The sequence below is a fragment of the Oxyura jamaicensis genome, chromosome 2 (assembly GCF_011077185.1).
Source record: "Oxyura jamaicensis isolate SHBP4307 breed ruddy duck chromosome 2, BPBGC_Ojam_1.0, whole genome shotgun sequence".
NCBI lineage: Eukaryota > Metazoa > Chordata > Aves > Anseriformes > Anatidae > Oxyura > Oxyura jamaicensis.
This window is the reverse complement of record NC_048894.1, coordinates 3,931,992-3,959,706: the sequence shown is the minus strand read 5'-3', so window position 1 is coordinate 3,959,706 and position 27,715 is coordinate 3,931,992. Positions and strand designations below refer to the sequence as shown.

Below are 27,715 nucleotides of genomic sequence, written 5' to 3'. Positions count from 1 at the left end.
GCTGCTGGAGGACAGAAGTCACAAAAGACAGCAGTTCTCCTATGTTAACACTGGACAGGAAGAAACTCTGGAAAATAAAACATTTTTTATTTGTTATTTGTCCTTGAGGTGTACATGTGCAGTAGAAAAAATAAATAGTGGTGGCAAACAAGCACAATTGGGCAGTAATCCATACTATAAAATTTTTATCATGATCCCAGATATGATTTAGGCTGTGTTGACTAGAACTCCTCCAGAAAATGACTAGGCACAATTTGGTGCTTGTTCAGGCAAGGTCTATTCTGATCAGGCAGATTGGCTGTGTGGCCACCCAGTTTGGGGTAGGAGGGGAGTTTAACACTATGAAGTCAAACTGTGCTGCTCCACTTGGCCAGAAAGGAGTCCTTAGGGAAGTACAGGCATAGTAAAAGAATATGTATATTGTAACAGTTGGCTAACTGGTAACCTTCCAAAAAAATTTATTACTTATACACTGTGGATTTTGAATTATGTATTTCCCTCTATATACATGCATGAGAAATTTTACAGTTCTTTATGACCTCCCAGAAAATTAATGTTTACAATATAAAAGCAATTATTCTTAATGGTCCCTAAAATCCAGAGGTCTTCTCCCTGTAATAGTCTTTGGGGATCTAGTCATGTTCAAGGTGGTCACCTCAGCTTTCAGCAGAAAGCAACTGGAGGGATACTGTTGTAAAGCATAATGGTTCACACAAGGGATCATCATATTTCTGAAGTTTGAGGAGTAACTTGGCCCAATAATATTTTAAGGGCAAATCTTTCTGACTTGAGGAACATTAAACTTTCTGACTCTGACAGAGTTCTGTTTTTTTTTTTTTTTTCTAAGCATCTGCTATCAAATCTGCAAGCCACAGACTTCAGTGACTCCTCTGTCCTTTACTCATTAGATATATATAGACTCGCTGTATATTCAAAGCAGTGGCAATGAGTCAGAGACATGAAGGAAATCTCTTTTCAGTTCTTGGACTGCTTGAAAAGGTACCTCCTCTTTGCTTCTGTACAAATGTGTGTAATATTCATCATCTTACAAGAAAATTCCTGAGTGCTGTTATTACATATGGGCACCTTATGCTACATGTGTTGCATATTACTATGTCAGTATTTAGCATTTGTAGTTTATATTTGTATTATATGTATTTTTCACTCCTGCTAATACATGGCCTATGGTTTAACTACAGCTGTCACTTCAGTTATAACTTACAGTGACATTTTCACTTTCTTTCCTGCAGGGAATGAAATTGTGGTCCACAGACAAAATCTTTTCCATCCAAGTACACAGTAAAATGTTTTTTGTCTTTGTCATGTCTGGCTATGGCTGTATATAACTGTCTTTTCTGTTAATGCTTTTAGGCAGTGTCAGCTTTTTTCCACATGCCAGACCCTCCTAACAGGATCATGTCTCCAGAGGTGAGGTAAATAGCAGATCATGGAAACAAAGAAACTTTCACACAGAAGATTAGTTTCCTGATGAAACATTGTGCATTCTTATTTAAGGTATCAAAGTTCATAACAAAAATATCAAAATCATCTTACATAGTTGTCTAAATCAGACTTGGTCCACAGTTATTGTTCTCAGAATGGATCAAGCTTATCTAAAGATACGTGCTTTTGAGAGATTTTATAAAGATTGAATAATAGTAGTACTGACTGAGCTGGATTATTGCCTGCTGTAGGCTGCAATAACCATTACTCATTTGTCTTAATACAGATGTTTACTTAAAAAGAAGATGCAATTGTTGATATAATTTTGAATATTGACTACAGGCCTGATTTCATTAGGCCAAAGACAAAATTATAAAGTATGTAATGGTTGCTATATTTAAAATGATTTATTTTCTCATTCTCAGCATTCATCTTTTGCCTTGATATTTCATGTCTTTAACAGAATATGGTAGCCATCCTCCTTCAAGAGTTTGTCACACAGCTTTACAGAATTATGCCTGTATCCCCTCATCAGGGTACACCAATTAGTACAGCTGGGTATTTCGTGCAAATGCCTGACACTACACAACCAGCATTGAGATGGCTTTTACAGAAAGAGGAACAGCACCCGTAGGTATTAACAGAAGAATGTAGTTTATTTATAAGTATTAATGTGTTGAGCTACACTCAATCTTGAGAGAGGAGACATTTTCAGAAGCAGAAGTGCTTAACTGTTAATCTTCACAAACAATGTTTGGTACTTGCAGCTGCGAGCCTGCCTTACAATTAGTAATATTGCCAACCTGGGGATCAAAGCCCTGGTCAACATAAACTCAGTGACAGTCAGAAGCGGAAATTAGAAGGCTCTTGCTCTGCTACAGAGGGTAGCTAATGAGTAAAATATTTTACAACACAAGCACTTTCCATAGGAACAGTACATATCATTTAAGAATATTGTTTGTTTGTTTGTTTCCTCAATATTGCATTGTTCTGAATAATTAGTGAGACCCAGAGTAAACTGCATGTTAATTGGAACTCATACTAATGAGGAAATGTAGGGAGAGATATTTAAGTGTGAAGACCTCTTTTTTTTAATATATATATATATATATATATATATATATATATAGGAAATATAGTGTCCACAGAAAAGGTAAAGGTTGAGTGACACCTGGAAAAGACAGAGAAAAGGGAATGAGTCTGCACACTGAGTTACAGATGGCTGCAGGAACTAGAATGGAACCATGCTGCATGTTCTTTGTATAGAGAGGACATCTTTTTGTGCTGCTCTTCAAGCCCTGATGTGCAAGTCCTGTCTATGCTGGGGTAGGTCTCCCAGAAAACAAAGGTGTTTCTTTCCCATGTCAGAACATCACAGACTAAAAATCAAGATATTCCCTCCTATTTTAAATTACTGTACATCTGGCATGGAAGTAAAACCTCCACATTGTAATAACTAGCCACTGATTTCCTTTCCCTATGTTTTTGATGGCTTTTTTTCTTACTGCTGTCATTCATACTTCTCTATTCTTTCTTTTTTATGAGCTGACTGCTGGGGCTGAAAATAAATATGAAATGGAATGGAAAATGCCACAAAAGCAAAGCTTCCAAGCATGAATGCTTTCATGAGATCAGTATCTGTCTTTTTTACTGGAGTATATGGGAAGAATTTTCCACCTGGCAGAAATGACAGAGAATGCTATTGAAGCTGTGGCCCTTGTTGTAATGACCTTTTGTGAGTGTGGGAACTGAGGAGCACATCTAGATGTTTCTGAAAGGCACACATGAAGGGACACCCTGTTCCTGGTATGTATGTTTCCGTTCTCTGCAGGATTTGTGAGTTTGCTTCTTCCTTTGCTTCTGCATTTCCCCCATGGATGGACAAAAATTGTCATTCCCACATGATCCTCTTCCTTGGCTTCAGCTAGTTCATAAATTCTTGTTCAGTTTCTTTCCCACAATACTGCCGGACCTACACAATGACTGATCCTCAATAAACATCAAACCCCATTTCTTTTACCAGAAACAAATGGCTATTCAGATGTAGCTTGTTATCTTGGCGGTGGTTGGTTCACCTGTCTATTGTAGTTTGCCAGAAATTGCACAGGCCAGATACAGGGCATTAAACAGAAATTGTTCCCTCTGTTTCCCCAGGATTTTTGAGAATGAAGGCACTGATGTGCCTTCTCAGTGTGTGTGTGTGTGTATGTATGTGTGTTTGTGGGGAGAATTGCTGGAAAGACATCTGTGATCTTGGGGAGAAAGTCGTGTCATCTCTTGTGTTTGAAGTATCAACAAGGATCCTCTCACAAAGAAAACATAATAGACTTTCATTCTGCCTTATATCCAGCTTGCCACAGGCTCTACCAAGTAGAAAGCTTCTTCATTTCTTTGAGAAACTCTGGCATTTTTTTCTTTTTCCTGCTGAGAGCAGTTTCATTATCAGCCCAAAGGTACTTCAAAGGTAGAATCGCAGCCCTAGGAGTCAACAGTGGCTCTTGAACATGCACTTTCCATTTGACATTAGCATTTCTTGGTTCCAGAACAATTCAGTTTGATTTTTTTTTAATTTATTTTGTTTATTGTTTCATTTTGTTCTTTTTTAAAAAATATTTTTTTTATTATTCATTTTTGTCTTTCGGTAAGCATCTTTTCCTTTTTTTTTTTTTTTTTTTTTACTTATTTTCTTTTCTTCCTCATTGAACCAGTGGAACAATGCTATAACCAGTACACTGTGACTGCCATTTCTCCAGATCAGCTTTGTTGGAACGTAGGTTATTACTGTGCAAACAGTTACTGGGTGCTTTGGCAAGCACCTGTATATATGTAGATACAACCTGAGAGAAAAAATGAGGAAGAACTGAGAGGTTGAGAGCAAGGTGGGTAGTAATGCTAATTCTAATTTTGACACTGACCCTTTCTATGTTCTGATTAATTTCCCACAGTTTATTCCTTTTCTCTAAAGAGAATGTAGAAGGAAAACTTCACAGACCTGCCAACATGAAGCAGCATATGCAGAGGAAAATCTGGCTGCAGAGTCTGCAACACTTGCTCTTTTTGGAGGCTTGTGTCTAGCAGCAGTGATTCTCAGATGTTTGTTGATGATCAGTCTCTGCAAAGTCCAAACTCTATTGCCATGCAGTTCTCAGTGAAAGAGATCATTTTTTAAGAAAAAATATTTATTTATTTATTTATTTTCCCTAGGGTCTAAATAAGCTTTTTTGCAATGTTTATTTCAGTCCTCTCTACAACTCACTTTAAATCTTCCCCATTTTCTTTTCTTCCCACTTCATGCTCATTTTTCATTATTTTCATCCCAGACTACTCTTGTTCAGTTTTTCTCTGATTCTCATTTAGCTTATCTTCTTCCCTGTCAGTTTATTTCATTTCCTATTTCCAAATCAAGAATCATTAACTTTCTCAGTTATAGGAGGATGACAAAGCCTGCACTAACCTTAACCTGTGAGCTTTTTCTTTGTCAGCATGTAATAACAAGGTTATTTTTTTTTTTTTTTTTTTTTTTTTTTTTTTCCCAAAGGCAATTCGGTTTTCCAGAACAACAGTAGGCTGTTGAATCAATATATGCAGTTAGATATTTTCAGTTTTAAAGTGTGGCTCCCAACAGAGTTGTGTTAACAGGGTCAGTAAACTTCAAATGCCTTGAATTCACAGGGGGAAGGAAGGGTGCAGAGTCTGAACATGAAGTAAAAGCATGTTGTTTTTCCTGTATTTTTGGTGAGAAATTTTGTATTACTGTCTTGTATTATTATTAATTAGTACTCTAAAAAAGCTATAAGAAATGACAGGGAGAATGAGTTAAATTTTAAAAGTGCTGTGAGTTTTTGTTATTAGATTGACTGTGCTATAAAACTGCATTGAACAATGAACCATGAAAGCCATTATAACACACTGAAAAGTTTAAAACAGAGTTTTAAAAAAATAAAATACTTGAAAAAAAAATGCAATGTAATTTTCCAGGAGATGGCTTCTCGGTTTAGCAGCCAGGGTGGTCAGGAAGGTTGCTCTAAAAGCCTTCTAACAAGTTAAGAAGAGGATATCATGAAGGAGAAAAGCCTCTGAAAACCATGTCTCAGCAGTGTATGGAGGCCAGAGAACCTGAAATGAATGTTCATGGGAGAATCATCCTCCTGCTGTTAAAAACCTAGTCTCTTTGGTTCACTGTCTCCTATATATAGTTGTATATATTTATGTATATATAGCACTCTAGGAAAAATAATTTTTTCTTTCACTGCTGTTACTTTACTTGCGAGAATAAATTGGTGTAATAATACATGGTCCTATTCTATTGCCATGTGGAAGGTGATATTCCTTATCTATTGAGATGTGAGCTTCCATGGCTGGAGGCTGTAGAACAGTAAAAAAAAAAAAAAAAAAAAAAAAAAAAAATCACTTTATTGTTAAAACTGAGAGAATAGCAGCTTGTAACTTGTTTTCAGTATCAAGGAATGTGAACGACGGGACCCATCACTCTCATATGCGGCCTCTGAAACAGCCATTTTGCTGAGAGACCAGGGAGAACACTGCTTCATTCATGGAGAATAGAATTATACTTACACCTTATAAGTAAATTATGTACTTATGCATATATGCCAGTTCTGGAAAAGACTTACAGGAGTTAAACATAAGGGTGCCTAGAAGAACAAAGATGTAGAATGAGGGAATTTGGAAGATGTATTTTGTCTCAGTACTGACTTTTTGCAGGGCCAGTGACAGTATATCCATAGTGGATAAAGACTTTGGTACTAGGGATTTGACAACAACATGCTGTGAAAAGGGCGTGTATTATGCCACTACCTAAAGATGATCTTTCAGAAGCAAGCTCTTTCCCAGACAAAGCCATGATGCTTACGTAAGGCACATCACATCATTTTACATGGAAATAGGAATTTTTACAAGGCTTTGAAAAATGAAACTCAGATTTCAAAATTATGAGGTAAAATATGCTTGTAAAAACATCTATGATATTTCTACTTATTACTTTAAGGAAATGAAAGTCTGCAAATGGACTGAACATACCAGTGGGTTTCTGAAGGATGAGGGAAGTGGCAGGTTTGGAAATGGAGTCTTTAGCTTTGAAAGATGAGAAAGTAGACTCTGAGAGGATTTTGTAATGTCTCTGACTCCTGTCTAATAACACACCAGACAGTCACAGAGGTAGGTGGAATGTACTTTTGCAAAGCACACCGCTGTTACAGTATGTACCATACTTTTCTACCTCTTTTCTTTCAGTGAACTGGAAATGGATGAAGTAAGAGGTGCATTTTACATAAAGTAGCTTAGAGTATTTGGCATCATTAGCTGAGAGGATCTGGATTCTCCTCTTGAAATGCATATGTTGGTATGACTAAAGTTCATGATGGAAGTGACTGAGGAATGGGAATGCTCTGTTAGGCATTGTTTGTGTCAAGGTGAAAAAGTCAAAAGAGGAAGGAAGGAAGGAAGGAAGGAAGGAAGGAAGGAAGGAAGGAAGGAAGGAAGGAAGGAGGGAGGGAAGCACTGCTTCTGACAGTATATTTCAGGGGTGTTTATTGTCTGGACATAAGCACACAGTTTCTGTAGGTGAAGGATGTGACAGTAAGTTTGCTTGGTAAAGCATCTGACTGCTGAACTGGTGGCACCTGTCATTGCACCCAGCTGCAGAAAAAACACAGGACTGGCCTAGTCAAAGAAGAGTGTTAATGAAATTAGGTTTACCTAAGGTACAATCTGTGCTGTCCTTGTCAAGCTGTGCTTGTCAGGAAAATACAAGATTCATAGACATTCTGTGTTGTGTTTTGCAGTGAAGAGGTCACAGAGTAATTCACATTGTACAGGGGCCTCCTTTTCTCCCAGCCCTTTTTCACCGTAAATCACACAAAAAAGAAGACCACTCAGGAAACATTAGATCTTGCATGACACAAGCATGACTGTTAGGTAGAATCAAAAATGAAGTAAGCCCTGTTTTCTAAGCAACAGAAATAAAATTGTCTGACTGGAATTGAGGCAAGGTTTAGCATAGGCAGATTGGACTGAATGTGGCCTACTAAGAGAACCCCCTGTACTTTGAAATGGCTTAGGGTAACCTGTGCACTTGCCCAAATCCCCTGTAGGTGGTAGAAGCTAGCTTGAACATCATATAATATCAAACTTTTAAACTCTTTCTATGCAAACCTACAGTTTTTTCTTAATGTATCTATTCTTTCTGTCTTTTTTTCCCCCTCTTTACACAGCTTGCCAGATTTTCACTTAAATAGCGGCTTCAATTCTGCAGTGATGACATCTCTGTGGTTTGTGTTATGGTTGAATTTCCCAAATTCCAGCTGGGTCCTTCTTGGATCCACAAAGTGGTTCTCCATTCTCTGTGAAGTCAAACTTTGTAAGAGGCATATGGGTATTTTTCTACAGCAAGACAAAATTATGTAAGATGGAAGATGTGGCATCCAAGTATTACCAGTACAATTTACAAGCAACAAATTGCAGATAAGGTGTGGTTTTTAATGGTTTGATTGTTTGTTTGTTTTTTCTCCTTTTTCTAATTTATAGGTGTTGAAGATGGGACACCAGGAATTATGGAATACCTGACTGAAAAAGCAATGCCTTTGAAACAAATAAATGAAACAATTCTGTGCTCATTGAACAGTGATATTGTGTCTGGTCTCCTAGTTTTGATGATCCTGTGTTTGTGTTAGAAACATTAAGTTAATTTTTGGAGTTGTTTCAGCTTTTGTCACATTTATGTGTGGATTCACCACCTTGGCACTCTGGGCTTTCAGATCATTAACACAGATTTTCCAGCTTAGCAGATATTTATCAGGGTACCTTCAGGTGGACAAATAGGATGAAATGCCTTTTTTTTTTTTTTTTTTTTTTTTTTTCCAGTATTTGTGATGATAGTTGTATTGTGGCACATCAGGGCTTGATGTGTCAAAACACCATGATTGAAGAGATGATTCCCAGGGGAATGTAGTCTGTGAAAAAGCTGCAGTCCTGAGAGTTTCCCTGAGAGTATGACAAAGGGATGGACTGTTCTGTAGTAAGACATGTCAGATCAGGCCACAGTCACATATCTACAATTAATTTGTTATACTATATACAGAAAAAAAAAAAAAAAAAAAAAAAAAAAGCTATCAGGCAGGGTGGGAAAATGACTTTTCTAAACAAGGAGGTGCTTCTGCCATCTGTCCTGCAGGAGCTGTTGTGGTGTGTGAGATACATGTTCAGAGCAAGTAAGCCCTGGGGATGTACAAGCTGAACAGGGTGCATTTGACCTGGTATTTTTTTTTTATTATTATTATTATTTTTGGGGGGGGGGGGGGGCAAAATCTGACTAGAATGAGGCACTGGATATTTATTAGAGTTACAATGTAAAGAAAGCTACAAAGTGGAGTGGGTCATTCAAACAAGTAGAGCCACTCCTTTGGTATTTCTCACCTTCACAAGAGCTCCTTTCTTTGTTGGTGCTGTGATCTTGGACTCTGCCAAGAGGAGGGACATCGGCCCTTGCTGATGCATCAATCCATGGCAGTTGGGAAGAGATGAGAGGAACCTAAGGGGAACATGCACATTCCAGTGGATATCTTGGAAGTAACTCATGTGGCACAAACTCTCACTGCTTTCAGGAACACCTGCAAAAATATCAAAAAGATATAATTAGATGTTCAATTATACAGTTCCTTGCCCACTCTTTTCCTTAGGTACTGGTGTCTGGACAGAGTGTGAAAGGTTGTGGTGACCTTCAAATGGAATATAACATTATGTGTCAAGCTCTTCCATCTTTTATTCTCAGCTACAGGGACATTTGCCCCTTGTTTTGGATGTTATACTGATATAAACTGCCACGTGCACGTTTTCCACATGGCTGAAACTACTGGAATAGGGCCTCTATTCTTTTTATAGTGTTATTAAAGTTGAGTCATTTGACAACAGATCATCATGGTCAGTAATAAGCTGCATGTCCTTCAGTGTGCAGAGCTCAATTACTGGCAGAATTAATGGACTGGCAATTCTCTCACCTCTGATTTGATAATAGCTTTCCTATACTGCAGGCTGAAAATTCTGTAACACAAGTAGAACACCGAACATGAATTCCTAGATTGTTTTCTTTGTGCTTTTTTTGTTGTTCTTTGTTTGTTTTTAAGATTTTTAGTAGGACTTCTGCAAGGACACACTCTTATTCTATACAATTTTGACAGCTAAAGAAACTTATGTTCTGTCTTGATTCAAGACACTTCTGTGAGATGTTCTCTGTGATAATACACCAAGTAAACGACAGTTCCCAGATTGCTGGGACAGCCACAGAACCACAGAATGCTTTGGGTTGGAACGGTCCTTAAATATCATCCACTTCCACCCCTCTTGCCATGGACAGTGACACCCCCCACTAGATCAGGTTGCTCAAAGCCCCATCCAGCCTGGCCTTGGGCTTTTCTGGGCAACTTCCACCAGTTCCTTACTACACTATGAGTAAAGAATTTCTTCCTTATAGCTAAACTAAATCTAACCTGTTTTAGTTTAAAGTCATTATTCCTTGTCCTAACACCACACTCCCTGACCAAGAGTCCCTCTCCAGCTCTCCTGCAGCCCCCTTTAGGCCCTGGCAGGCCACTGTAGGTTCTCCCTGGAGCCTTCTCTTCTCCAGGCTGAACAGCCCCAACTCCCTCAGCCTGATCCCACAGCAGAGGTTCTCCAGCCTCTGAGCAACCCGTGGCCTCCTCTGGACTCACTCCAACAGGTCCCTGTCCTTCTGATGCTGGGGCCCAGAGCTGAAGGCAGGCTCCAGGGTCTCATGAGAGCAGAGTAGAGGGGGACAATCCCCTCCCTGCCCTGCTGCCCACTCTGCTTTTCGTGCAGCCCAGGACATGTTTGGCTTTCTGGGCTGCAGGAGCACATTGCTTGCTCATATTGAGCTTCTGATCCACCAGAACCAGGTCCTTCTCATCCATTCCAGTCCACTCACAATCCATTCCAATCATATCATAACATCAAGACTTTGGTTACACTTGTAAGTCTGGAGGTATATTTCTTGCATTTCTATCTGAATCTGCCTAGCTGCAGAACTTCATTGACCCAACCTTGATGCAATGACATCCTGGACTTTTTTTCTGACAGTCTTATAAGCAAGTCAGTTGACCATTATTCTTCTGAGGATCTATATAGCAGGATGAGAGGTGAGATACCACATTAGTTATCACAGTACAAGCTGTCACCCTTCTGTTCATGGAAATGGAGGATGTTTGCATCTTGGGGTGCCTGATCAATGGTCTTGTTATCCCATCTGATGGTAAACAACTGTACCGCTTCCCTGACTGTAAAACTGACACATTCGTATATGTTAGCAGGGTCTGGTGACTAGCTTGTTCACCCTCTGACACCAACAGTTCAGCATGTCTGCTGCAGTTGCAGTTGTTGTCAGCTGCTTCTGGCTGGAAAATCGGAGTTTCAACTAGCACATCAGTCGAAAGGGCAAAACAAGGCACTAACCAGATTCTAAAATTCTTGCAGAAGTCCATTTGACAACTTCCCACTATTTGTCTCTCTTCACTTTGGAAAAGGAAAATCTTTAGGGCTCCTTTAACAAGAGGGTTTTTTTTTTTTGACCTGAATTTTCTTGTTCGTTTTCTTTCATGTTATAACAGTGCTACCTGTTCCAGTGTCTGCTGGACAGCTGAAATAGTTGCCAACTTTATGGCTGATTACAACCATGAAAAATGCCTTGTGTTAATGCTTTCTGTAGCAGGACAGTCATTGCTTTGTACTCACCATGTGATCTGATGTCACTATCTTGAGCAAGAACCTGCACAAATTCTCATAATTCGTTTGTACCTCCTCTGTGGAACTACAGCCCTGTTTCTTTGATCACCCATCAGTTTGTATGAATGATGTCTCCTTTGTATTAGGAAACCAGAGGAATTACTGCTTTAGATAACGAATATGTATATATGTGCTTATAACCATACTCCACACCTAAGTGGCTTGCCATAGAAAACTATGCTATAAATCTTGGGAATTGTCCATTTTACAGGAAAATGTACTCTGTCAATAAAACTATTTTTTATGAACTCATCAAGAAAGAAAACAAACATGACAAACAAGGGCTCAGAACCCTTTGTACAGACTATTTTAATGTAAATATACTAATGTAAATTTTTAATGTAAGTATACTAATTATACTAAAAAAAAATAATGTAAATATACTAATTCATCACTTAACGAGGTTTCTAACTCACATTTTCTAATTCTTAACTCAAAATTTTTGCAATTTTGCAACTTTTACATCTTTGAACAAAAATATTCTCTAGCCAACAGTGAGAGCGTTCATTCTCCCTTCTCCATCATAGTGCAGGCATCCCTGGTATCATACTGGGAAGTATGAAAGCCTCAATAGTTTGGCTGCTGTTGGATCCACTTCAAAACCTTTTGGCTAAACTGACATATTTATACCTTCCAACTTGGAATTTTGGTCTATACAATTTCTATAAATCAGTGGATCTTAAAGAAAAAGCCAGACAATCAATATGCACGAATTATGGCTCCAAGAGATAGAGGCTTCATAATGGCCTAGAGCTTTCCTGTCCATCATGTCAAGCCTATGTGTTGCTCTCACATTGGCCTAATGGTACTGCTCCAAGCATGCACCAGGCCTTAGCAAGAGCTGTGCATTAGCCAAAATCTGAGCAAGAGTTGAATGAACTGTCACAGCAATGAGCTGGAAAACTTCTAGAAAACAGACAAGATATGTCAGTGAGTAGCTAATAGGAAGTTTTTCAAATGGTCTGTCATCTGCATGACATAAAATTGCATAAAAACTTCTGGCATTGCCTTTCTGCCCTGCCCTATGTGCTATGCTTTTACCTTTTTTTAGACCTGGTAAGACTGTATAAAACTGTCAGGATAAACCAAGCCTTGTATTTTGAAGAATAAATGTCTGAGGTATATTGCATGTAAGTGCTTTGTGTTTTGGGGTACCATTCACAGAAGAATGCAGGGGACTTATTTTCCAAATATTTCTGAGATTGATGAGGTTATATTTGTTTTTCCACTCTGAGTGAAAGGAGACAGCATTTTATCTGTGATTTCTAGGTATGTGCCAGACACTGGCTCTCTTGTTTACAGAATTACCCTGTGCGAGCAGATGCATCAATTCCAGACCCCAAATGCCCTTGAAAGGTGTTTTCTCAGAACAGGGATTTTGAATACAAATAGCCATATAAACAAATGCTGAAATCTGTGAACCAGTTTAAAACACAGCTCACTGCCTGGAAAATTTCACAGCTGCCTTCCTACTGGTCTTATAGGCCCACCCAAAGGCTGAAGAACAAGAACCCAGGTTCTTGGTGTCTGCAGAAGCAGCATTGTGCCATAACACAGACGTTTTCTCACCTAGTGCAAACAGAGCTTCTAATGCTGTGTGTGTAGAAAGCAACATTAGCCACCAGAGCTGACACTACTGTTCAATAAATGCCAGCAGGATAAGGAGAGGTGGGGGATTCTTTGGAGGAGGTATCGATGTTTCCTAGGCAATGCTGACAAAAGCATACCGCTCCTAATTGGCTCCACTACAAATATTTACAGCTGTGAAAAGGAGTTTGCTGATCCCATGATGGTAGCCATGGTTGCCTATCTTTTTAGCTGCTGTTGTGCTGGTGAGAAACATGAATAGGTTGCAAGAATCCCCAGCTGACTTGGCTTTGCAGCAAGAACATTTGCTGACCCAAATGTAGAAGCCAATTAAGCTCTAAAGCTTCTGTGTGTTTTTCTGGTAAGTCTTGCCATTTATCTTATTCAGTAGCAAAAACAAAACAAAAAGTGAAAAACAAAACAAAACAAAACCCATGGTGAGGGGTTACAACAATTCCAGGGCTGGCTCATCCAATCCAAGGCTTGTTACCATTTATATTGACTTTGTGTATACAAATATTATGCATCAATACAACATCGATGTATTACTGTATGAATTCCAATTCCCATGATGGCAGTGCCTGTTCACAGACCTACATATTCAATCAACCCCTTGAAGTAGAAGAAGTGTACAGCATGTTTTAATATTTGTTCTGAAATTGCCTACTCATTTGGAAGTGTACTCACTCCTGATGGGAGGAAGGAAAGAAGTTGCCAGGCTTTTCTTAGTGGTGTCCAGTGAGGCACAATGGTCACAAACTGAAATACAGGAAACGTCTTTTAAATGTAGGAAAAGCTTTCTTTCTGTGAGGGTGGTCTAAAACTGGAGCACGTTGCACATACACGTTGAGGAGTCCCCATCCTTGGAGATATTCAAAAACCTACCAGACACATACCTGGACAACATGTTGTAGTTGACCCAGTTTACGCAGGGCAGTTGGACTAGATGAATTCTAGATGGCCTTTGTAATATTCAGGTTTGTCTGCCTGGTTATTTTATGAGTTAAACAGGAATCAAAATATGAGTTAAACAGGAATAAAAATATGCTTATGAGATTTTGCTTTTTAGAAAATGATGATAGCTAACCATGAAAAATTTAATCACACCATTGCTCATTTGTAGTTGTGTACTATCAAGGAAAAGGGTAGGAAAATGACTTGGTCTGTTTTCAGGACTGAAATAATGCCATATATTTTTGATAGGTGAATGTCCCCAGCAGCTGCTATTCCCTGCATGTTTAGGCTTCAGAAAAACATCATTTATTTTCAGTGAAAATCCAGGATGCAGAATTGCTTGGCAAACACAACAGCCTTGCTTGCTAGTCAAGGACCATTAGGCTGAGTTTTTGCATGAGCTTGTCATGGACACTGCAATAGGCAAGACTTCATGTTGACATTTCCTGCTGAATGTATTTCTTTTCAATCAAATAAAATGTGGGCTGCTGTATTATGCTGATATTTCTTTTTCATTTTCCAGCCAGTTCTTGAAAGTGGCTCAGGAACACAGAGTGAATTATTAACATCTGTTTACTTTCAATTTAGCTCTAGAAATTTCTCATGAGGTTTGTGCCTTCTTGCTTAATGTAGTATTTGGATGGGCCTTCTTATAGATACTGCTGTCGGCATTGAGTCTTGAGCTGAGACTGATGCTGCTGACTACTTGATATGTGGCATAATGTGGCCACTCAAGTGAGAGCTTTCTGTAAATATGCAATGTAGTATCAGCCAGTAAATTAAAGATTAAGCGTATGTGTTGTTTTTGTATGTCAGCAATTTGTCAGGAGAGAATTCCATAGTTGTTTAGTATGTGTGCACTTTTGGAAATTGTGAATCAGTCTTTAACTCTTGATGAGTTATCAAAAAGGTGCATGTGCAAGCAAAATAATTTTTGGTGGTGACTCAGAGCTCTGACAAATGAGATCATAAAGACAAATCTCATTGACAAATTAACAAATATGTACTGTATTTTTCTCTAAAGTTCTATTAAGCTGTTAGCCTGTCTAATAGTGTTGGAAGATTTGCTGTACATCACAGAACTGTGATTTTGCATCAACTAGGAACAAAGCACTGCATTTAATTGCAGGAGTTTGCACTTTCCTTTTTCTCCAGAGCTGTATACTCTGTGGGCACCAAACACAGAAGTGCAGGCTTCAGAAACATGAAAAAAAAAATAGTTTACTTATTTAATTTCTTCCTTTTTCTTGTGATTTTTTTTTTTTTCTCTAACTCTGCTCTGTGTTCTAGACTTTTAGTTCCTCTGCCTTTAATTTGTTCCATACCATTCCAAATTAATGCTTATGTGACATTCTTGGTTGTAAGAACTCCAGATGACTTTTACTGTTTGAATAAATCTATACTTCCTTTGTATTGTAAATGGAAATACAAACCAGTTTGACTGAAAGGGAGGACATGTTTTGACACAATCTTTGCTGGCCTTAAATTGGCTGTTGCATTTCCTGATGTAACGAGAAAGAGAGATTTCTTAGGTCTTTCTTAAGTGTGTATGGTTGCATGTGATTTGTGTGTTGAAAAGTGAGGACTGTCCCACCTGCCTGTGAAAGGCAAATATCTTTTTGGTCCCATTTTCTTTACTCTGTTTAGGCATTTAATTTATTTTCAGAAATTACTCCATTTTGCTGAAATATCTAACAGTATGGTCAAAGGATTCCGTAACTAGATGGCTACAAGATGTTTATGGCTATATATGCAGATTATATAAGCATACCGTCTTCAATTACTAACTTGTATTTCCTTTTCTCCTGACATTTGTGGCAACTTCCCTATGGTACTGCACCGGGCTCTACAGTCTGTTCCCTCAACATAGCAATATCTGCATATTTTCTGAACCTGTTTGACAGAAACACATAGAGTTTTTAACTTCAGTATTGTCATTTTACTTAGGTTGCCTTTCCACCAGACCAAGTCACTATTCGTTCCCTTTTGGAATGGAACTATGGAACTATGTTAAAGCTTTTTACCATCCATGGATACTATACTTGTATTTTACCCACAAAGAGGACAGGTCACTAGGGTCTGGCAAGACCAGCTGGACTCCAAGTGAAAAGCAATGCTGTGGGTGATAAATTCTTCAAGTTCCATGTCCACAGCTGACAATTCTGCAGCTCTGCAATTCTACAAAGCTGCAAATCTGCAATTCTAACTGTGCTGAATGAGCATGATACTAACCTGATGGATTTCTCTGACTGATTTAGTCAGAAAGCAAGATCAATCTTAGATTTTCTTTTAATATACTGTGACGATGCACTAATAAATCCAACCTGATACACTTCATCATCCAATTTCCTTCTCCTAAGACCCTTTCTCTAAGAAGGTGAGATTTTCCCTTTTGAAAAAGGCAGTCGTGGTTACCAGTTAACAATCTACATGTTTAAAATAAACCTCCTTGGGGATGTCTAGGCCCTTGTCCTAGGTCCTTGCTTGAGGACCTGTGAAGCTTTGTACCCTGCTGTTTGCTTGGAAATCAGCATTTATTGGAGATAGTTACCATACTGAAGAATAACTGTGCATGTGCTACTGTCATTTTCCCTGATGGAAGGCTTCGTTCTCTGGAAAGAGTTCACACTGCCATGTGGCAAAACACTGTGAGATAGAGAATGTTAATGACTTATTTCATGACGTGTATTTCCATACTGCCTATATAAATGACTGATGACTGATTCCCACCCCACTGCCACCCTCAGATTATCGTATACTGGTGTTGCTACCAGACCTGCTTCTATGTCAAAAACTGCTATCATAGGAGTATGGTTTTGTTTTGAGTTGTCTTAATATGAAGTTAGAGTGTTTAGGAGTAGATGTTTCTAGCTCTTTTTCCTTTGGTAACTGATAAGGGGAACAACTTTTTGTATTTTGAGTGACATTTTCATCTGTTTCTAGATCATCTTGAAAGGTATTTCAGAGTAGTGACAGCAGGGAAAGCTGAATAACGAACTACAGCTCAGATTTTTGATCATTTTGCTCCGATGTGTAAAGTGATTTCCAAGAAGTCCTATAGTCTTTTTTTTTTTTTTTTTTTTTTTTTTTTTTAATATCCTGCTTGATTGTAAGACCTACTCTAGAAGAAAGAAGACAGCTCCACATCTTATTTTTATAAGCAAATATGATCCACTTGAACACTTACCCTTTCATTAGATTTTATTTACTATTTAGGCATGTCTAAATAGAAAAACAAAACAAAACAAAACAAAAAACCAGAGACATTAAAGAAGTAAACATTAGCCAGTTGTCATGCTTTAGGGATATTGTCTCAAATCAGCTTGAAACATTTAAGATACAGATGGCTTCACGTCACAATTCCAGCTGTCATACATTGCTAAAAGACTATTCTGAATGTTATCTAAACACTGACCTTACTCAGTGCCAGTTAGCTAGTATCTAAGTGGCACGTAACATCTGGCTTCCTCACTGTCAAAGTATGAGAAATGTATAAGATTTATTTCAACTTAAATTCCCTGTTGCAATACAGAGTTAATTGTAAGAATCAATCTTTTCTTGGGATAGTACTTCTCCAAAGACAAAAACTATTAAGTACCAAACTTTTAGATATTCATATTCATGGCGTTTCTGTGTTTTAAGTGCTAAAATATGCATGGTGTTTGTGTGCATGGTGTTTAAGTGCCAAAACATGCACTCCAAAACTGTCTCTCTCTTGACTGATTGCCAAAAAAACATTGAGTTAAAAAACTAGAGTTTTAAATGGTTAAAATGTGGGGAGATTAACCCTATTCTTTATTCACCCAAACACTTATATTCGCAATAGAAGACCCATAATTGTGTCTTTAGACAGACAAAGATGTCTTGACTGTTGAAGGTGTGGCATATTCATATGCCTCCTAGTTTAGATGCGTGCATGGCCAGTTCTCATGCAGGTCATATCTGGCACCTGCTACACAATCTATTGTCATGACAGCTTGGATGGGTTTATGCTGCTTGGGGTAAAAATAAAACGTCTGGGGGCTGGGCCCAAAGAGTCGTGGTGAATGGAGCTAAATCTAGTTGGAGGCCTGTCACTAGGGGTGTCCTCCAGGACTCAGTACTGGGGCCAGTTCTCTTCAATCAATGATCTGGATGAGAGAATTGTGGGCCCCCTCAGTTAGTTTGCAGACAACATATACTTAGGCAGGAGTTTTCATCTTCTCTAGGGTAGTAAGGCTCTGCAGAGGGATCTGGATAGGCTGGATCAAGGGGATGAGACCAACTGCATGAGGTTCAGCAAGGCTAAGTGCCAGGTCCTGCACTTGGGGCACAACAACCCCATGCAATGCTACAGGCTGGGGTAAGAGTGGCTGGAAAGCTTCTCGGCAGAAAGGGACCTGGGAGTATTGGTTGACAGTTGGCTGAATATGAGCCAGCAGGGTGTCTAGGTGGCCAAGAAGGCCAACAACATCCTGGCTTGCATCAGAAATAGTGTGGCCAGCAGGAGTGGGGAAGTGATTGTCCCTGTGTAGTCAGCTCTGGTGAGGCTGCATCTCAAACACTGTATTTAGTTTTGGGCCTCTTAATACATGTAACACATCGAGCATGTCCAAAGAAGGGCAACAGAGCTGGTGAAGAGTCCAGAGAACAAGTTTTATGAGAAGCAGCTGAGGGAGCTGAGATTATTTAGCCTAGAGAAAAGGAGGCTCAACGGAGACCTTATTGCTCTCTACAACTACCTCAGGACAGGTTGTAGTAACATGGGGGTAAGCCTCTCCTCCCAGACAACAAGTGATAGAACAAAGATTGCACCAGAGGTTTATGTCAGATATTAGAAAAAAAAAAAAAAAAAAAAAAAATTGCACTGAAAGGGTTGTCAAGCATTGGAACATGCTGTGCTGAGAAGTGCTTGAGTCACCATCCCTGAAGGCATTTAAGAGACGTATATATGTTGGGCTTAGGGACATGGTTTAGTGTTGACTTGAGAGCAGGTTAATAGTTGGACTTGATGATCTTAGAGGTCTTTTCCAACCTAAATGATTCTATGGTTCTATCATTCTATGTCCTTCTTCATCAACAATCTTGATGAAGAACTTAATGACAAATAATGTTTTGGAACTCTGTTGATATCTTTTATTCTTCTAGCACTTTTTAAAAAATGGAGATTTGGTTCAGCATCTGACTAAAAGCCCTATACATATGGTTGTTGGGCCTTTTGTAGATCCTCAGATTCTTTGTAGTACCAGTGATAAATGGAAAAAGTAATGCAGCATCGTGATACAGATTTTCACATAATATAATATGATATTGCTGCTGAGGCTGAACTGAGATTTTACATTGAATTTAGTTGTGCTAGAAACCTCTAAAAGCTCACTGAGATAAGACCACATAGAGTGGTAGAGAAATTTAGTAGTGCATAAATGACCATAGAGGACAATTCTGAACAACTCTGAATTTGATGAAATCATCTCATCCAGTAACATCAGTGCTTCTCGGTCACTATTTACAAGCCAGTTGAATAAATGAACTTCAATATGCTTGGTTCTTATTGGCTTTTCAAGCGAGGTGATACTGATCTTGTTATCCTTTTTTTTTTTTTTTTTTTTTTTTTTTTTTTTTTCCTTTCTTTCTTTCTTTCCCTTTTATTTATTTATTCATTTATTTATTTTTGGAAGAGGTCACAAGTGTGTGATTGGAATTAAATTCCATTATGGAACTTCAGGAAGCAGAAAAAAAAAATGGTGGTAAGACAAAGTCAAGTGGAGACATTCTGAAACAACACAAAGAGGTCTTTGGAATAGGGTGTTGCTTCCTTCAGTGAAATATTCCTGGGAACTAGTGAAAAGAAACATGCTTTACAAGATGCAGGAGAGAAATCAATACAACAAGTGCCAGTGTGGAAAACCAACATTTTTTTTTTTTTTTTCTTACTGAGCTATCTAAGCAAAGTTAACAATATTATTTGAAAGACTATGTGTTGTATTAACAGTGCATGAAGAGATTGGATTTTCCACCCAATGAAACCAAATTGTGCTGTTGCTGCCTATGGCTGAGTTTCTACACTCACAAACAAAAAATTGTGCTGGTAGGAGAATGCAGAATCAAGTCCCTTTATAGCATCTTAGAAGAAAATGGGCTTAGGATCAGGTCATTAAAAACAGTAACCATGGAATATGAACAACTTCTTTAGCATGCTGGGAGCAATGGAGCAAAATGGGTCTTGATCTTATCAAAGGTTCTTCCTCGTTTGGGCCCAATGCCCAGTGACTACTGTTATAAGTTCAGTTGCAGAGCTCTCCTCAAACACAGTATAATTATTTCATTTGTGATTCATTTAGTTTTGTCGTTCAGACTAATCATCTTTACAGCTATTTATAGGCTGCAGCTGCCAACTGGAAAGCAAGCAAACATGGGAACAGCAGAGAAAAAACAGTGTTTGTTAAGTGACTACAGGCTGCAACTGAATGCTTTGACCAATCTAGTTGTTCCTCTAAAGAATAGTTTCCATGCTGAAAAAGATGTTGCAGTAACACCACAATAATCACCACCCCAAAATACCAGTGCCAGGCAAGAATTTAAGTTATTGCTCTTTTGTTACTATATATGTCCTTACATTTTCTTGTGTAAATCTTTATCTAAGAACAATATTTACTGATATGAAAAGAACTATGAAGAGGAGAAGTAACAAAATCTTTTGCCTCTATCAAAGGAGTTGATGGGAAATTCCAAACACAATGATGGCTTTTCCTTTCTTTTGTCTCAAAACTACTCATTGTCTTTAGAAGAAAGATAATGCGATTTATACAGAGGTATTACTTCAAAATACTTTGCACGTTATACGTTCATAAAGAAATAGGAAGAGAATGCTTGTGCTCTTAGTTGTGGGAATACAGTTTCAGGACCAGGGCCTGAAAATTACAGATTTTACCTGCTTTGCTTCTGAAGCATGATGGTGCTGGTGATCATCTTCACTGGTGAGTCTTAGAAGTTCTGCTCTATGCACTTATTTAGCACAGGACTTTCATATTCTTTTCCCTTTGCTTCCACAATTGGGACAGACAATTTTATTTTTATTGTTTGCATTTGTGGTTAAATATCCAGTAAAGTAATTGGATTCTGTCCCCTTTATTGGACTTTCCATTTCGATATTGCAATGTGACAAGGCAAGACAAGAAATAGCTATATTTGCACCTAATTGCAGTTAGTAAATCAGTTCCATAGTATTTTAACATCTGCTAAGAACATTTTTTTTTCTCCTTACTGGTGCAACTGGTTGGCACTAGGGTTTAAATCCTTATATGTTTGACAGATGAGGTGGGATAATGGGATAAGACTGAGACTCTGGGACAGAGTTTTCTTTGCAAAATCCTTGTAAAGGTGACCCCAGAACGGAGGCATACCTTCAAGAGATTAATTAATTAATCCATTCATTCATTCATCTGAGGTGATGCTCTACTGAAAGCATAAATAAGGTTTCAGGCTTCTTGTGAGTGGAGAACTGTCCTCTGCTTCTTCTAGTATATTTGCCATGGCAGTAGGCAGTACTTATTTATTAGCAGTTAACATGCGCAGCTTCAGGTATCTGGTGACATCACCACTGTTTCTATTTTTACTTTTTCACTTTTTCTATTTTTACTACCACTAGGCTGATGAGTCAAATCAGTAGAGAGGTGAACTATACTCAGCTGAAATCCTGTGAAAGGTAAAGTCTTTAACTGAGCCCTATAACTTGGCCCTTCTCACTGTTGTTATTCTCACTTCTGCCTGTACAAGGTGCTTGTTGATGACTGACTGAATCAGTTGATGGCTTTCTAGTCACTGACTAATGGCTTCCTGCCTCACTGCCAGGCTGAGAGCCAATTGCTTTGTTAACTGAAAATTCAATGTTGTGTTACAATATTTTCCGTGCTCTTCCTTCACTCAGAAGCTGCTTGGAAGTTGTTACCAGCCTTGAGCTTGGTGTCCTGAATATGGGACATGTAGGGCAGAATATGAGTTTAGACTTGAAAGGTGAACATCTACTCTCTCTCTCTTTCCCTCTCTCTCTCTTTCCCTCACTTCCTTTTGAAAGAGGGGACGGTTTCTCTTATTAAAGACAGGTAGTTTTGAAGTAATCATACAAATCAGTTCTACAAGTAACTATTTTCTCCTAATGACTATAAGTCTATAGGGAACAACTTAATACAAAATTATAAATCATCTGTGGTGTTAGTTTTTCATGTTAGCCCTGCCTGTATCTTTCAGGAAAGACACAAAGCAAGATATTGTCCTGTGCATGAAATTGACTTTTTCCTTAAACTCTGTTTGGTAGACAACAGAGATTCATGTTCTTGTTATTCTTCTGTTTTCCACAGACCAAGAGCAGTCACAGTTTTACCTAGTCCTTCTGCTGACCAATACCCTCTATCAACATCTGTATAGGGAATAGAATAGTAGACAAAGGTAGTAAATTTGATCATCTTTCCTCTGTGTGTATAAACATCGAATATGATCTACAAGATCTAATGATGCTCTCAAGTTTCTCTTCCAATAGAGTTGCTCAGAAGCTTGCTGCTTCATTGCTTATTCATGGCAAGAAGCTGTTCAAGATCAGAGATAAAAATAAATCAACAGTGTTTATTACAAACTGTGTATTTATTTTTAAAAGTACTGTAGATGAACAGCTTTCGCTCAGTCATGTTGTTGCTGTGCCAACTTATCAGTCTGTTGAAGTTGCTGATAAGCATACTTTAAAAATTATTTTTTTGAGTTTCTACTAATAATTGTACTCATCAGAGATCACTAAAACAGCCAAGAGTTGGCTACTTGTGCAATGAAACCTGGAGATTAGAGGAGCACTTGCATGGCATACACATTCTTCCTAGGTTTTCAGAAAAAAAAAAAAAAAAAAAAAAAAAAGTCTATTTCTTTGCATGTCACACAAGTAAGAGATGCTTTCTAAATAAATGAAACAACTGTTGTTGGCAAACTAAATAGCAGACTGAAATAACAGCCCATCCAACTTGCTGTCTCTGAACACTTATACTTTTAAAGATAGCAACTAAATCCAAAGGATATACAAGAAAAAGCAGGGAAATATATGATCAAAATTGAGAATCCAGATACTTATAGCAATTATTTTGAGTCTGCAGAAGGTTGCTCTTATTTTGCCAAAGTACTGAGAAGATTGCCACTCTTCACAAGGCTGGGAATTTTCCATCCATGGTATTGTGAAGGATGTGCCAATTTTCTAGTCTGCCTCTGTGTTTATTGATGAAGATTCAGGTTATCTATTGGTTCTATGAGACCATGTCATGCTTGGATTAACTTGACTATGTAGATGTTTCTGTATATCGGATTGCTCAACATTTGGTAAAGGACTGATCAGCATAATCAATGATTTCCAGGATACAACTTTTTTTTTGATTGCAGTGTAGATGTAGAAAAGAGTTAAACCTATGGCAGGCGGGTGGAACTGGATTATTTTTAAGGTCCCTTCCAACCAAAATCATTCAATGATTCTAACTAACCACTCACTCCAGACACTCACCCCAAAATCTCTTCATCACAAATAATAACATAAAACTTTGAATGCATTTGTGGAAAATAATGCATTTTCACTCATTTTTACCTCCTTGCCTTATATGTAAAGAAACAAAGCCCCTTAAAATGTCTGTTTCCTTAACGTATCAAAGATGATGTAGGAGAATGAGATGACAGCTGTCATGCTTAGAGAAGGCTTAAAGACTTCTTTCATCTGTACACATAGTCCTTGGCATCATTATGTATTATCACAGAAGTTTGTCTTATTTTGGATTGAAGTTAACTGGCAAGTCATACTCTAGGAACAGAATATTTCTTATCAGGACAAAACTATTATTCATCCTATTGTGACAAGTGACTACAAACAAGACACTTTTTTTTTTTTTTTCCTCAAAGTTTTTTGTTTGTTTGTTTGTTTTTCTAAACAGCAGACTGCAAACTGAGGTGAGGCATTATCCAGAAAAATCTACAGTCCAATTGTTCCAAACTGCTGACCTCTGATATTATGTTTGGTGTCCTGTGTCTTTCCAAGGTTTTTATTTAGCAATGGAAATAAGGTGAGCTAACCATTCCGAACATGCAAAAGGAATGAATGTCTCACAAAAAATACAGCTATGAATCATACAACAAAAAATGGAGCAGAATCCAAAATTTTATCTTCAATAAGGCAATTAGTGATAGGCTGAGTTCTGTAGATGATTTTTATTATTATTTTCATGATTAGCTTTTGACCATGATCACTGATAAATGATTATTTAGGAGAACTGATTAATTTAGTAGAGACTTCTGATTTTCATCTCCTGAGTACATTAATTACATATATATATATATGTATATATATGTACATTTGTTGTATCAATACAGTAGGTGAGATAGTTTTTTGAATAAGATTTGCATTTCAAATGAAATGACGCATAAAGAAACTGGAGGGCTGAGTTTCTACTATATTTGGAGAATAATTTAAAATTGATACATAGTTGCATGTTCTTAATACGTTTGTGTTCATCTGACCAGGTAAGAATAACTCAGTTGACAAGAAGAAGCTAATAGTGTTATTGCTTACTGTCATGTCAGTATGACTTCTAAAAGCACATCAGGATCATGTTCACTAATGAATAGCACACATTTTCATTTTGTGAGATTATCAATACCACAAAGTTGCTTCTTGCACACTCATAGGTCTCATGTGACATGGCTTTTAGTGCATATTTGGCCACCATTTGAAGTACTCACTTAAACCAGCAGACTCCAAATGGTTATTCTTATAGATTTCTTTTTTTCTTTTTCTTTAAGGAGCCAAGAAATTGTCATAGATTTAGCCATAAAGCCTATTTCCTGCACTACTGAGTTTAACCAAATTGTTTTAGAAATTGAATTTATCTCATTTTAGATGTCCAAAGATTACTCCTCTGTTTCTTAACTGGTCCATCACTCACAGGCTGTAGAGAGAAACAGGTACCTTCCAGATGGTTGATCAGCTCATTTCAGAACTTCTGAAATGAGATCAGGTAAGCTTATCTCCAGAAACGCTTGTTTCATTCCTTTGACTCCCAACAGTGTGGGGTTTCTACGGTCTGTCACCAATACCTAAATCCCTAGTTTAGGAGAGTAGAATAATTTAAACTTTAATAATAATAATAATTAATAATAATAATAATTTAATAATATTAAATATATTAAATATAAAAAATATTAAAAATATTAATATTAAATAATGAAAATAAAATGTAATATTAAATATATTAAATATTAATATTAAATATATTAAATATAAAATAATATAATAATAATTATTAATAATAAATAATAATTTAATAATAATAATAATATTTTTAAATTAAACTCTCTAATCATGTATAATGGATAACTTGTCTGCAGACATGCATAAAAATAATACTAACTTTAAAAGTGTCTTAATATGTAAGTGAATTCTACTGTTGAAATGTCAGATGAACCCTACTCTAAAACTGCAAGTTTCTCTCGTGTTTTTATAACCCAGATTATACAAATTATTATGGACTATATATTATAACCCCTCTTTTTTCACCATAAAAATATATAAGTAAATAAATAAATAAATATTGTTGTGGTCCTGGAAATTAAAATAAAAGGTTTTATTTTAAACAGTGAAATGGAAAGAATCACCTCATGCAGTAATTGTGGCATGGACCATATTTCAGATATCAGTCTCTATGGTTCAGTGGTCTGATTACTTTTCTGTTAATACAGCATTGTGGGGGAAAGAGTTTTAGGCTTTATTTGCCCTGTAAGCCGAAGACAGTCTGCTTATGCTGTTTATACAGAAACTTGACTCATGTTCACTTTGATCTATAGATATCCTCTGATCATGAAATTTCAACACAATGCATGTCTTGCTAGTATTAGAACAGGAGAATGCAGCCTATATCTATCTAAGAAACCATCAGACAACACAATGCAAGAAACCAGCAGCACAAAAAAGAACAAATAAACCTGGACAGACTAATCCCAGTTTACTCACTCAATGCTACTCCAAAAAGCACTTCCTGCTTCTCAGCTTGCCAGGGACAAGTAGAAAGTAAAAAACACTGTCCCAGGAATATAGAAGTCAAGTTGTTCCCTTCCCCTGCTTCTCACTTGCACATTGTTTGGAAGAGAAAACAAGCTGGAATATCACCAGATGTCACCGCACAGAAGAGTTCTCAGCTGGCATGGAGCTGGCATAATGCTTGCTACAACCCTGTTTTTCTGATGGGATTCATCTTGCCTAACCTTCACCATCTAATAATTAGGTATCTAATCTAAGCCGTTCATTATGTTCTCTCTGGAGTCAACACAAAGAGAAAGGTTGGATGAATCGCCCTCTGGGGGTACTTGTCTCTGTGTGTTGACAACAGAGACAGCCTAAATGACTGGCTTAGAATAGACAGCTAACTTTTTGGCAGCTAAAATTAAATTAAATGAATCCTAGCATCAGCCGCACTACAGTGAGTGGCAGACTGACTCAGAGTAAGTCACAGCTAGCTATGGTACTTTAAATGCTCAACAGAAGCCAGTATATTTCTGGCCCCAGGATCACTGTGTTCATCTTTAGCTCTGCAAAAAGTGTGTCTTCACATATTTTTTTCACCATGGAAGTGTTGTGGCAGCTAAGCAAATCCACAAACAGATCATGAAACATGGAAACGATCATTTGAACAGGAAAGATAAATGGGTTGTGAGATGGACTGAAAAATGGCTGAATTGCTGGGGTCATAGGATTGTAAACAGCAGCATGAAGTTCAGCAGGAGATAGGTCAATAGTGCTGTAATCCATGTGTTGATATTAGGACCAGTACCATTCACTATTTTCATTTACATGATGATGTGACAGAATGCACCCTTTGCATTTGCACATGAGGAGAGGCTGTTCAGCTTAAAGTCTCAGGGTGATCTTATCAATGTGTTCAGTACCTGACTGAAGGAGTGAGGAGGGGGCAGTAAAGAAGACAGATCCAAGGTCTTCTCAGTGGCACCCTGAGCTAAGGTAGTGGGAACAAACTGAAGTAGAGGAAATCCCTTTTGAACTTTTCTCCAAAACATCACAAGTCTCAGAGTGTTCAAATACTGGAACAATTTGCCTAAAGAAGTTGTGAAGTCTCCATCCTTGGAGATGGTCACAACCCAACTGCACACTATCCTGGGAAAACAACTGTAGTTGAGCAGAGGATTTGGACTGGATGTTCTCTAGAAGTCCCTTGCAAAATTAATCATTCTATGTCATTCTCTGAATATCTCTTTTCTCTTGTATGTGAAGAAACAGACAAACCTGATATAATGGAGATGTCTTTCTTTCCCACTTTGTAAAACAATAAATGTCTTTGATGTCAGTTTTACAAAAGGAGAATGATATCGACTGTTTCTTTTGAGACACCTTTTGATCATTTTTAATTGTTCAAAACCAGTGCAGAATTGGAGTACAAAACCCTGATGCATGTCAATAAAGCCAGTGAATCATATTCAGATCATAATGCAAAAGAGATCGTGGATATTAGTTACAGCTTTTCAACATATTTGCTGCAATATTCATAGCCATTACTGTTTTTCAAATAGCAGAAGAAATCAGTGAGGTGATAAAAATCTTTATAAGTTTTAGAGTACAACAGTGTCATTGTATGGCAGAAGTACTTAAGCACTTGTACAGTTAAGGGCCAGAAACAAAAGCTTTGGTAAATCATTTCATTTAACAGTAACCTTCCAAAAGTTCAGTGTCTAGCCTGAGACATTTGTCTGTATTTCCTCTGTAGTCTAACAAAGAGAGAAATAAATGCATTAAATTGTAAGGTACACCTTTCTCTCTCTGTCAGTTAGAGATGAAGCTTAAAGGCAGGATTCAGTTTTTCAGATAGAGGTTTTTAACACAACTCAAGATGCCCTGGAATATCCAGCTGAGGTTCCT

At 37.7% G+C, this 27,715-nt stretch overlaps 1 long non-coding RNA gene across 2 annotated transcripts; it reads left to right on the top strand.

Moving 5' to 3' along the window:
* Positions 1–1,194: 1,194 nt before the first annotated feature.
* Positions 1,195–7,780, top strand: LOC118163079. 2 transcript variants are annotated; one of them, XR_004748830.1, is made up of 3 exons: positions 1,195–1,428; positions 3,043–3,249; positions 7,674–7,780. It is a non-coding gene; the product is annotated as an uncharacterized LOC118163079 (long non-coding RNA). The 2 variants fall into 2 exon arrangements; XR_004748829.1 differs by lacking the exon at positions 7,674–7,780 and adding an exon at positions 3,598–3,978.
* Positions 7,781–27,715: the final 19,935 nt, after the last annotated feature.